At 44.1% G+C, this 12,748-nt stretch overlaps 1 pseudogene; it reads right to left on the reverse strand.

Moving 5' to 3' along the window:
- Positions 1–5,576: 5,576 nt before the first annotated feature.
- On the reverse strand, positions 5,577–5,915 carry LOC101602556 (annotated as a pseudogene).
- Between the last annotated feature and the right edge of the window lie 6,833 nt (positions 5,916–12,748).

Genomic DNA, 12,748 nt, shown 5'->3' on the forward strand with positions numbered 1-12,748 from the left:
CTCTGAAGCAAAGATGAAAGTTTTTATTAAGGAGAAACGTGAGCTGCCAGGACTGACTATCAAGAGTGGAGCAGTAGACTTTGAGATTACAGATAGTGGGCTGTACAGAGCTCTTCAGTTGGGGAAAAGTGGGGAAGGGAAAAAGTTAGGATATGAGACCAAGTGGGAGATAAGGGGGCAGGAAACCTAGACCTGGGGCATAGTTAAGCAAGCAAGGGATAATGGCTGGGCAGTTCCCTGAGGAATGTGGATGACCCACTTTCTTGTCTCTGTCACCCTCCTGCTGTGACTCCATTTTGTCCTGACCTAACACATAAGGTTCATTTAAGAGACACTGAGGGTTTTTTGGGAAAATTACTAGAGTACAGTGCAAGCATGGGGACTTAAGAGAAAGTGAGGATTTTAAAGGGAAATTAGGGTAAAGCTGCAAACGTGGATAAAAAGCATAGGTTTTTAAAGAGTTTGCTGGCACATGGAAAGCAGAATCTAGGAGCTTGTGTAGGGAAACTTGAGAAGAACCTGCATGCGGTAGAGTCAGAAACCAGAGGAATATCATGCATGTAATCAAAGAGAGAAGTTACCCCAAACTATAAAGCAGAGCCAAGCAGAAAAGCCATCCAAACCAATACACAGTTTTATGCTCTTCCCCACCCCCACCCAGCCAGGGTGAGTGGTGGGAAGTCAGAATCACTCAGCTCAGCAGAGCAGAGTGGAATAAGGCAGAGTCCCTAGCTGCAGAGTACAGGACAGGAAAAAGACCAGCGCCTTTGTAAGCAAGCAGAAGTCCCAATTGGTTGGTGAATTTAGAGAGCGGATCCCTGGGCCAGCCCATCTGGCAGTCTGTCTTGGTAGCGTGCTACACTGGATAGCAGAGGGCGCTGTAGATCAGTCTCAATCAGACACAGATTCTATTTCTGCCAAGTTCCCTTTTTCTGTTGGGGGGAAGCAGCTTATTTCAAAACTAGCTTTCTTCTATCCTTCAGTAGAGTCTCACTCTACCCCAGCCTGACCTGGCCCTCACTTTGTCGTTCCAGGCTGCCCTCAAACTTACAGCGATCCTCCTACCTTTGCCTCCCAAGTGCTAGGATTAAAGTTGTGTGCCACTACACCTGGCTTAAATAATTTTCTTTTCAAGGTAGAGTCTCACTCTAGCCCAGGCTGATGTGGAACTTACTCTGCAGTCCCAGGCTGGCCTCAAACTCACAGTGATCCTTATATGCCTGCTGAGTACTGAGATTAAAGGCATGCACCACCAAGCTTTAAATGTTTATTTTTGAAAATTTCATATATACATAAATGTATTTTGATCTTACCCCCATGCTCATGAAAGCAACCCTGATTTAATTCAGTGGGTCATAAATGAGAGGTTTTTAAAAAAACATTATTTAGGTATTTATTCATTTGTAACCAAAGAGAGAGAGAAAGAGAGAGGAAAGAAGGTAAAGTCTGAGGCCAGCCTGAGAATACACAGTGAATTCCAGGTCAGCCTGGGCTAGGGTGAGACCCTAGCTCAAAAAACATTCTCTCTATATATATAATTTATTTATTTATAAGCAGAGAGAGAATCAAATCAGGGTTGTTAGGTTTTGCATGCAAGTACCTTCCTTAACTGCTGAGCCATCTTTCCAAGCCAAAACTTTGTTTTTTAATTTTTAGAAATAATTTTGGAGCTGGGCATGGTGGTGCATGCCTTTAATCCCAGCACTCGGGAGGCAGAGGTAGGAGGATCGCCATGAGTTTGAGGCCACCTTGAGACTGCATAGCGAATTCCAGGTCAGCCTGGGCTAGAGTTAACCCTATCTCGAAAAAGAAAAAAGTGTCTATATATATTTGGAGCCAGATATGGTAGTAGCGCACATCTTTAATCTCAGCACTCAGGAGGCAGAGGTAGGAGGATCGTGAGTTCAAGGCCACCCTGAGACAACATAGTGAATTCCAGGACAGTCTGGGGTAGAGTGAAACCCTACCTCAAAACACACACACAACATATTTGACAGAACATGGTAGCTCATGCAGGAGCCATAGATTGTTACTAGAAAATTTTAAGGGCCAGGGATGGGATACCTTCCAGTGAGGTGTTGGTCAATGAGATCTCTGATGCCCCAAAAACATTTCAGGCCATTGCCAAGGCTCTGGGCTTCCCACCAGGAATATAAAGTAAAATCATATTGGGCTGGAGAGATGGCTTAGCGGTTAAGGCATTTGCCTGAAAAAACAAAGAATCCTGGTTCGATTCTCCAGGACCCACGTAAGCCAGATGCACAAGGGGGCACATGCATCTAGAGTTCATTTGGAGTGGCTAGAGTCCCTGGCGTGCCCACTCTCTCTTTCTCTCTCTCAAATAAATAAATAAATAAATAAATAAATTTTTTTTTTTTTTTTTTTTTTTTTTTTTTTTGAGGAAGGGTCTCACTCTAGCTCAGGCTGACCTGGAATTCATTATGTAGTCTCAGGGCAGCCTCGAACTCACAGTGATCCTCCTACCTCTGTCTCCCAAGTGCTGGGATTAAAGGCGTGCGCCACCATGCCTGGCAAAATATTTTTTAAAAGTGTTTTTAAAACAAAGTAATACTATATTGCTGAAGACTCCACATGCTTTCGCTGCCGGTCACTGAGAAATCAAGTTGGAGCTGAGCTAAAAACCTTCTCCCTGTGACCAACTGACAGAAAGCTGGAAAATGCTGTGCTGCATGCAGCCCTATTGGAGACAGAAGTCATTAGCAATGAAAACAGCGAACTCTGCCAGTCTTAAGTTTGGCCAGCCAGGCCCAATGAGCCAACAGGTTCAATAATGATATGTCTGTTATGGGGGAAACAAACACCTCTCTAATTGGATTGAAGGCCATGAGTTTGATGTCACTCTGACACTACATAGTGAATTCCAGGACTGCCTGGTCTACAACAAGACCCTACCTAGAAAGACAAAAAAAAAAAAAAAAAAAAAGTTAAGCCAGGAATGGTGGCACATGCCTTTAGTTCCAGAGTGAAACCCTACCCTGGGGGTGAGGGGAGGGAGGGCTGGAGAAATGGCTTGTTAAGGAGCTTGTTTGCAAAAACTAAGGACCCAGGTTCAATTTGGTCCCACATAAGCCAGATGCACATGGTTGTGCATGTGTTTAGAGTTTGTTTGCAGTGACTAGAAGGCCCTGAACAGCCCATTCTCCTTCTCTCTCTCTCCCTCTCTCTAGCTCTAATAAATAAATAAAAATAAATCTTTTAGCCAGGTGTTGCGGCTCATGCCTTTAATCCCAGCACTTGGGAGGCAGAGGTAGGAGAATTGCCATGAGTTCAAGGCTACCCTGAGACTACATAGTGAGTTCCAGGATGGCCTGGGTTAGAGTGAGACCCTAACTCAAAAGAACCAGTAATAATAATAATAAACCCAAAACATTATATATACCACTTCATGCATCTGGCTTTAAGCGAGCACTAAGGAATCAAACCCAGGCTTTAGGCTTGACAAGCAAGTGCCTTTAACCACTGAACCATCTCTTCAGCCCCCTAACCTTTTCTATTTTTATTTGTTTTGACTTTACTGTATTCTGTAAGTTTGAGAGTTAAACACAGAACCACAGAATCTTTGCAGTACTGAGCAGTTTTACAGCAAACACAGATCCTCGCACAGTCGTCTCTACGCTACTCTGGTGGCAGAGGTACTATGAGTGCCTACCTGGTCAGCATGAGGATGCATCGGAGCACAGCAGGGCAGCCCTGGGGAACCACAGCAGCAGTAGTTGGTGAATGGTTGTGCACAGAACTGACTTGAAGGCTCACACCGGAATTGTCCTATAGTCCAGGGGCACACACACTGACAGATGGAGAACGTCACTTCTATTGACAAGATAATATGTTACTTATGTTTTAAGTTTAAAATTCCAGGGCACTTTAAAAGCAGACAATACAAGGTGTTCAAATTCTAGATGCCATAACCTATTCTAGTGGTTGCCTGAGAGTTGATGACACTGAGGACCACTCACAGGCTTTATGAAGTCAACTTCAAATGCAAAAGCACTTAGTTTACCAAAATCTAGTTTATTGGTGACATATTACAGTAAAGCATATCTTTTGAGAAAAAACTTACAAAGATTACATTGCGGATTTACAATAAGTTCAGAAATTGTTGCTCTCTTTTTTCACTGTGTAGTCTCAGGGTGGCCTTGGACTTATGGTGATCCTCCTACCTCTGCCTCCCATTAAAGGGGTTAAAGGCTTGCACCACCATGCCCTGCCACTGTTGCTCTTAAAAGAAAAAAAATACTTTTAAGATCTTCCAACATGAAAATTCCAACATGTAAATTTTGTGAATCTACTTCTTTAGATAATTTAAAACTCTTAGCAAAATATCATTTTGAAATATTTCTAAGGCCTAAAGAAATAGGTCAGAGTTTCTATGAAGTGGCTTCCTAATACAGAACAGTATTCATCTCTGCTAAGAACACCCATTCCATTCTAAAGCTGTCTTCCAGTAAATAATTTACACCTCACAGTGTTATACAAATATGTCATGTTTCTGGCATTTAAATCTATGCTACCACATAGACAATTTTTACAAAAAAAGTTTTCTATTTTTATTTTATTTTATTTTGATAGAGTCTCAGGGTGGCCTTGAATTTATGGCAATCCTCTTACCTCTGTCTCCCAAGTACTAGGATTAAAGGTATGTACCACCATGCCTTGCTATTTTATTTTTTATTTTAATTTTCTTTTTAGTTGTTCAAGGTAGGGTCTGACTCTAGCCCAGGCTGACCTAGAATTCACTATTCAGTCTCAGAATGGCTTGGAACTCACAGTGATCTTTCTACCTCCACCACCTACTGAGTGCTGGGATTAAAGGAGTGTGCCCCATACCTGGAGAAGAGACAAAGAGACAGAGAGAGAAAATGGGTGCTCCAGAGCCATTAGCCCCTGCAAAGGAACTACAACTGCATGTGCCACTTTGTGCATCTGGCTTTATATGGGCACTGGGGAATCAAGCTTGTGTCGTTAGGCTTTGCAGGCAAACACCTTAGCCACTGAACCATCTCTCCAGGCCTATTTTTATTTATTTAAGCCATTTCTCCAGCCCTCCTATTTCTTAAAATTTATTTGAGAGAGAGAGAAAGAGACAGAGAGAGGGAGAGAGAGGGAGACAGAAAATGGGCATGCCAGGGCCTTCAGCCGCTTCAGATAAAATCCAGATGCATGCACCCCCTGTGCATCTGGCTTATGTGGGTCCTGGAGAGTCAAACAGGGATCCTTTGGCTTTGCAGACAAGTGCCTTGACTGCTAAGCCATCACTCCAGCCCCAGCCCCCCCTATTTTTATTTCTAGTTTTAATTTTATCTTTTATTTTTTCCCCCTAGGTAGGGTCTTGCTGTGGCCCAGGCTGACCTGGAATTCACTATGTAGTCTCAGGGTAGCCTCAAACTCAAGGCAATCCTCCCACCTCTGCCTCCCAAGTGCTGAGATTAAAGGCATGCACCACTACACCCGGCTTATTTTTCTTTTCTTTTTTTTATTAACAACTTCCATGATTTTTATTTATTTTTTTTAAAACAAGCTCTGGCAAGTTTTATTAAAGAAAAGTTTTACATAGTTTACTTTTCACCAATCTGCTCTGGCATGCTTCTAATAATGTCAGAATCACCTGGATCATGGTAGGCAGTGTGCATACTTTGTAGTACCACATGCTGTGCCTAATTCAGTATGATTGCCACTATAGTGTTGGACAGCAGTTTCAGCCAACATAGCATAGTAGTCTATCTCAGATTTCCTCGACACTGGGCAGTTGGCGAGGATGACCAATTGTGCTTTTCCCTGTTGATCATCTTTAGCGTCTGCTTGTACCCCAGCACGTACTTTCCACTCTTCATAACGAGCTGGAGCCTCGAGTTGATGGACTCCAGGGATGTTTTTGTCTTCTTTGTGGCCACCATCTTCCTACCTTAGGTGTGGGATGGGCCCCAACCAAGAGCAGTTGCCAAGATGTAGTATTTTTATTTTTTAAACAAAATTTCATTATAGACCAAGCTGGTCTGGAATTCACAAGGTAGCCTTGAATTTAAAGTAAATTTCATGTCTGAGCTTCTCAAATGCTAATATTACGGTTGTGGGATTACAGCAGGCACCCACTCCAAACCCAACGGTGCTGCTACTGCCTCAGTCGTAGGAAAAGAAAAATGTGCACATGACATTTAATGATATTAATTTTAATTTTTATTTATTAATTTGGGAGAGAGAGAGAGAGAGAGAAACAGAATGGGTACACCAGGGCCTCCAGTCACTGCAAATGAACTCCAGATGCATGGACCATGTCGTTTATGTGAGTCCTGGGGAATCAAACCTGGGTCCTTTTGGCAAGCGCCTAAACCACTAAGTCACCCCTCCAGCCCTTAATGATATTTAAATCTATTTTATTTCATGTGTGTTTGTGTGTGTATGTTAGTAGTTTTGTTTCCTGAGACAGGGTCTTTCTGTTTTTGCTGCTTTATTTTTCGAGGTAGGGTCTCGCTGTAGCCCAGGCTGACCTGGAATTCACTATAGAGTCTCAGGGTAGCCTCGAACTCATGGCAATCCTCCTACTTCTGCCTCTCGAGTGCTGGGATTAAAGGTGTGCACCACCACGCCCGGCGAGACAGGGTCTTTCTATGTAGTGTTGGTTGGACTCAAATTTGCTATGCAAACCAGGCTGGCCTCAATTTGTAACAGTGCTTCTGCCTTTGTGTTCCCAATGCTAGGATTATAGATATCAGCCATTATAACTGGCCATTTCTTATACTTAAAATTTTTTTTTAATTAGTTTTTTTTTGAGGTAGGATCTCACTGTAGCCCAGGCTGACCTGGAATTCACTATGTAGTCTCAGGGTGGTCTGGAACTCATGGTGATCCTCCTACCTCACCCACTAGAGTGCTGGGACTAAAGGCGTGCGCCACATACCCAGCAAAACTTGTTAGTTATAAAGTTAGTATTACTCAACAAAAAAGTTTGGAGAATATAGACATGTTGAGAAAAGCAAAAGAAACAAAACCAAATAAGAACTTTCTTTGGTCACTGTTAACATTGGTGGTGTTCTTCTCCACTCTGCTATGAATAAATTTATGGTTTGTGGGTCACTTTGAAGGTATCACATTGCATCTCACACTGCTTAACCTCATATGAAGTTATTCTCTCTGGTTTTTTTTTTTTTTTTTTTTTTAGGTATGGTCTCATTCTAGCCTAGGCTGAGCTGGAATTCAATATGGAGTCTCAGGGTGGCCTCAATCTCATGGCAATCCTCCTACCTCTGCCTCCTGAGTGCTGGGATTAAAGGCGTGTGCCACCACGCCCGGCTTTGTTTTTCTTTTTTAATTTTTATTGACAACTTCCATAATTGTAAACAATATTCTATAGTAATTTCCTCTCTCCCTCCACTTTCTCCTTTGAATCTCCACTCTCCATCATATCCCCTCCCCTCTCAATCAGTCTTTTATTTGGATGTCACCTCCTATTATGACGGTCTTGTGTAGGTAGTGTCAGGCACTGTGAGGTCACGGATATCTAGGCCATTTTGTGTCTGGAGAAGCACATTGTCCTACCCTTCCTTTGGCTCTTACATTCTTTCTGCCACCTCTTCCACAATGGACCCTGAGCCTTGGAAAGTGTGATACAGATATTGCAGTGCTGAGCACTCCTCTGTCACTTTTCAACACCATGGTGCCTTCTGTATCATCCCAAGGTCACTGCCATCTGAAAAGAGAAGGTTCTCTAATCAAAAATGAGAGTAGCATTAATATATAAATATGAACATTAAGAGAAGTATTTACTGGGCAGTTTGGTGAGCACAGTATATACTTTTAGCCAGACAGCAACAGATGTTACACTCCTAGGGCTCGTGACTACTCCTATTGTAGGTTTTCAGTATCAGGGATGTATTGCCTCCCATGGAGTGGGCCTCCAGTCCAATTAGAGAGAGGTTGTGTTGCAGTCAGGTTCACATTGCTGGTAGAAATCACCAACCAAGAGCAGCTTGTGTTGGGGGTGAAGAGGTTTATTTTGGCTTACAGGCTTGAGGGGAAGCTCCACAATGGCAGGGGAAAACGATGGCATGAACAGAGGGTGGACATCGCCCCCTGGCCAACATAAGGTGGACAATAGCAACAGGAGAGTATGCCCAACACTGGCAAGGGGAAACTGGCTCTAACACCCATAAGCCACCCCCAACAATTCACTCCCTCCAGGAGGCATTAATTCCCAAATCTCCATCAGCTGGGAACCTAACATTCAGAACACCTAAGTTTATGGCAGACACCTGAATGAAACCACCACACCCATGTTTGATTCTCCAGATCCTACATAAGCCAGCCACACAAAGGTGAGACAAGAGCAAGGTTGCACATGCCCACTAGGTGGCCTAAGCATCTAGAGTTTGATTGCAGTGGCTGAGGCCCTGGCATGCCAATTCTCTTTCTCACACACTCTCTCTCTTAAAAAAAAAATTGAGCCGGGCGTGGCGGTGCATGCCTTTAATCCCAGCACTCGGGAGGCAGAGGTAGGAGGATCGCTGTGAGTTCGAGGCCACCCTGAAACTCCATAGTGAATTCCAGGTCAGCCTGGGCTAGAGTGAGACCCTACCTTGAAAAACCAAAAAAAAAATAAAAATAAAAATAAAAATTGATAATAATCCTAGCACTTGGGAGGCAGAGGAAGGAGGATTGCTGTGAGTTTGAGGCCACCCTGAGACTACATAGTGAATTTTAGGTCAGTCTGGGCTAGAGCGAAATTACCTCAAAAAAAAAATTTTTTTTTTTTTGAATGCTAGAGAGGTGGCTTAAAAGTTAATGTGCTTGTTTGTGAAGCCTATGGACCCAGATTATATTCCCCAGTGCCCATGTAAGCCAGATGCACAAGGTGGTACATACAACTGGAGTTTTTCCTGCAGTAGCTGGAGGCGCTGGTATGCCCATTCTCTCTCTCTCTTTCTCTCTTACTCTCTTCTCTCTCAAATAAATAAATAATTTAAAAATATTATTATTATTATTATTATTATTATTGGTTTTTCAAGGTAGGGTTTCACTGTCGTCCAGGCTGACCTGGACTAGAGGAAGATCCTACCTTGAAAAAAACCAAAAAACAAAATAGGGAATGTCTGTTTATTTATTTTAAAATTATTATATATATATTTTTTTTATTGACAACTTCCATAGTTGAAAACAATATCTCATGGTAATTCCCTCCCTCCCCCCACTTTCCCCTTTGAAACTCCACTCTCCATCATACTCCCTCCCCCTCTCGATCAGTCTCTCTTTTATTTTGATGTCATGATCTTTTCTTCCTATTATGATGGTCTTGTGTAGGTAGTGTCAGATACTGTGAGGTCATGGATATCCAGGCCATTTTGTGTCTGGAGGAGCACATTGTAAGGAGTCCTACCCTTCCTTTGGCTCTTACATTCTTTCTGCCACCTCTTCACAATGGACCCCGAGCCATGGAAGGTGTGGTTGAGATATTTCAGTGCTAAGCATATCTTCTCAGCACCATGGTGCCTTCTGAGTAATCCCAAGGTGACTGCCATCTGAAAAGAGAGTGTTCTCTAACCAAAAATGAGAATAGCATTAATATATGGGTATGAACATTAAGAGAAGTGCTTATAGGACAGTTTGGTGAGCACAGTATATACGTTTATCTAGACAGCTCATGACTACCCTGTTGTAGGATTTCAGTATCAGGGATATATTCCCTCCCATGGAGTGGGCCTCCAGTCAAATTAGAGGGTGGTTGGTTCCCCATTAACAGTCATGCACTATTGCACCAGTTGGCTCATCTGGCCTGGCTGGCCAAATCTAAGATTTGCAGTGTCCACTGTTGGGTATCTTCACTGATGATTTCTCTCTCCCATTGAACCGCATACAGCATGGCTTTTGCCAACTTTCTGTCAGCTGGTCTACATGGAGGAAGTTTCAGCTCAGCTCCAGCAGGGATATTTAATTTATTTATTTATTTGAGAGAGAGAAAGAGAAAGAATGGGCGGGCCAGGGCCTCCAGCCACTGCAGAGGAACTCCAGATGCATGTGTCCCCTCAGGCATCTGGCGTATGTGGGTCCTGGAGAGTTGAACCAGGATCCTTTGGTTTTGCAGGCAAACACCTTAACCGCTAAGCCATCTCTCCAGCCCTGTTTATTTATTTTTGAACAGAAAGTATGGGTACATGGGGGCCTCTTGCTGCTGCAAAGGAACTCCAGACACATACCTAACTGTGCATCTGGTTTTACATGGGTACTGGGGAATCAAACCCAGGCCAGCAGGCTTTGTAAGCAAGTGCCTTTTTAAAAATTATTTATTTATTTATTTATTTAGGTAGGGTATCACTCTCGCCCAGGCTAACCTGGAATTCACTATGTAGTCTCAGACTGTCCTGGAACACACTGTGGTCCTCCTATCTCAGCCTCTTGAGTGCTAGTATTAAAGGTGTGTACCACCACTTCCAGCTTTTTTTTTTTTTTAATTTGTTTATCAAAGAGAAGAAGAGACAGTGGAGTGCACAGCACTAAATAAGACATCTCGTCACACTTTCCAAGGCTCAGGAGCATTGTGGAAGAGGTGGTGGAAAGGACAGAAGAGCTACCCAGTGTGGGGGCACACACCTTTAACCCCAGCAAAAAATCCAAACAATAAAAAAGTTAAACAATTTATTTGTGTGTGTGCGCGTGCACATGCCACAGTGCACATGCCACAGTGCACATGCAGAGGTTAGAGGAGTGGTCTGTGCTCCATGTCCTTTGAGACAGGGTCTCTTGCCACTGCAAATGGGCTTTAGCTCTCTCGGCTCCACCTCCCATTGTTGTAGGAGCTCAGAGATCACAGAAGTGCACTCCACCTGTGTCTGGCTTTATGTAGGGCTGGGGAATTGAATCTGGGCTGGTAGGCTTGCTAGCAAACCTCTTTAGCTACTGAGCCATCTGCCTAGCCATTTATTTGAGAAAGCCAGGTGTGGCGATCCACAGCTCTAATCCCAGCACTCAGGAGGCAGGCAGTGGTAGGTGGATTGCCCTGTGTTTGAGGCCACCTACATGGTGAATTCCAGGTCAGCCTGGACTAGAGGGAAACCCTACCTTAAAATAAAATTTATTTGAGAGAAAGACAGAGCATGGGTGCACCAGAGCTGATTGTCACCGCAAATGAACACCAGACACATGTGCCACTTTGTGCATCTGACTTTATGTGTGTAATGGAGAATCAAACCCAGGCTGGAAGGTTTAGCAAGCAAGTGCCTTTAGGTGCTGAGACATCTCCCTAGCTCTCTCACACCCCCTTTTAATTTTTTTTTTCAAGGCAGGGTCTCACTTTCTAGCTCAGGCTGACCTGGAACTCACTATGTAGTCTCAGGGTGGCCTTGAACTCACAGTGTCTATCTCTGCCTCCCAAATTAAAGACATGTACCATTACACCCGGCTAATTTTTTTCTTTTCTTTTCTTTTCTTTTCTTTTCTTTCTCTCTTTCTTTCTCTCTCTCTTTCTCTCTCTCTTTCTTTCTTTCTCTCTCTCTCTCTCTCTCTCTCTCTCTCTCTCTCTCTCTCTTTCTTTCTTTCTTTCTTTCTTTCTTTCTTTCTTTCTTTCTTTCTTTCTTTCTTTCTTTCTGTGGTGTTGGGGGGTTTGAGCTAGAGTCTCACTCTAACCCAGGCTGACCTGGAATTCACTAGGCTAGTCTTGAAATCATAAGGATCCTCCTACCTCTGCCACTGGGATTAAGGGTGCTGGGATTAAAGGCCTACACCACCATGTTTGTTTATATAGATACTGGGTTTCAATATGTAGCCTCCAAGTGTTGGCAGTACAGGTGTTCTAACCACTTTACATCCATTACCCTGCAGCCTCAAGAGAATCCTGTCAGCCATCAACATGCCCATATTCCAGGGGAAGAAACAGGCTCAGAGAGGTAAAGTGTGGCCAGGAGTAGTCTGACTCTAAGGCCCTCTAACAACACCCTTGGCTCTCTTCCTGTCTGTATGCTGGGCACAATAAACTGACTGCCCCAGGACGAGGGAGTCGGGGTATGTGTGGTTCTCTGTCCAGCTCCAGCTGGAAAATACAAGAACCTAGTAATAAGAGTGGTACTAGGAGAGAGGCTGCGACCCAAGTGCCTCTGGTGGCCCCAGGGCAGCCCCTTCTCTAATTCCTGGCAACTGCTCCCTTCCTATTCTGCATTCAATTTATCCCAAAGAGCCTTGTATAAACCGACTTAAGTCAGGTCCTTTGGCCCCTTGCCTGCAGCCTTAGAAGCAGACTTCTGTTCCACCCTCCCCATCCCGGCCCCAGCCATGGGCCCCAGTCACGTGGACCTCTTTGGCTGCTGCTTTCGTGATCCAAAATTAACTCCCCACTCCTTTCCCTCTCTGTCTGGCCCCTCAGGCGCCACACGGTTCTCAGGGAAGACTGGTCTATCTGACAGACTTGAGGCCTCAGTTTACCAACCTATCAAATGGGATTCCCTCTTCTTGCCTTGTCCTGTTGTATCCCTTATACTCCTCACCTTCCTCTGAGCCATTCTGAAGGCTCAATTCCCTTTTCCCACTGGAGGGCAGGGAAAGCCGGGAGAGGCAAAACCTTGGAAACAGACTCCAGAGCCGCTGTGAAAGCAGCTGCAGGGTGAAAGTGGCCAGCCCTGGCGTCACAGACGTGCGCTCCAGTTCTGCTTGCCTCTGACCAAATGCTGATTTCAAGACCAACCCTTTGGACCTCACTTGTTCCCTCTGACATGGGCCCTGCTGGGGGGTAGCATCTCGCTCGGGTTGA

The sequence above is a fragment of the Jaculus jaculus genome, chromosome 14, assembly GCF_020740685.1.
Source record: "Jaculus jaculus isolate mJacJac1 chromosome 14, mJacJac1.mat.Y.cur, whole genome shotgun sequence".
NCBI classification, from domain to species: domain Eukaryota; kingdom Metazoa; phylum Chordata; class Mammalia; order Rodentia; family Dipodidae; genus Jaculus; species Jaculus jaculus.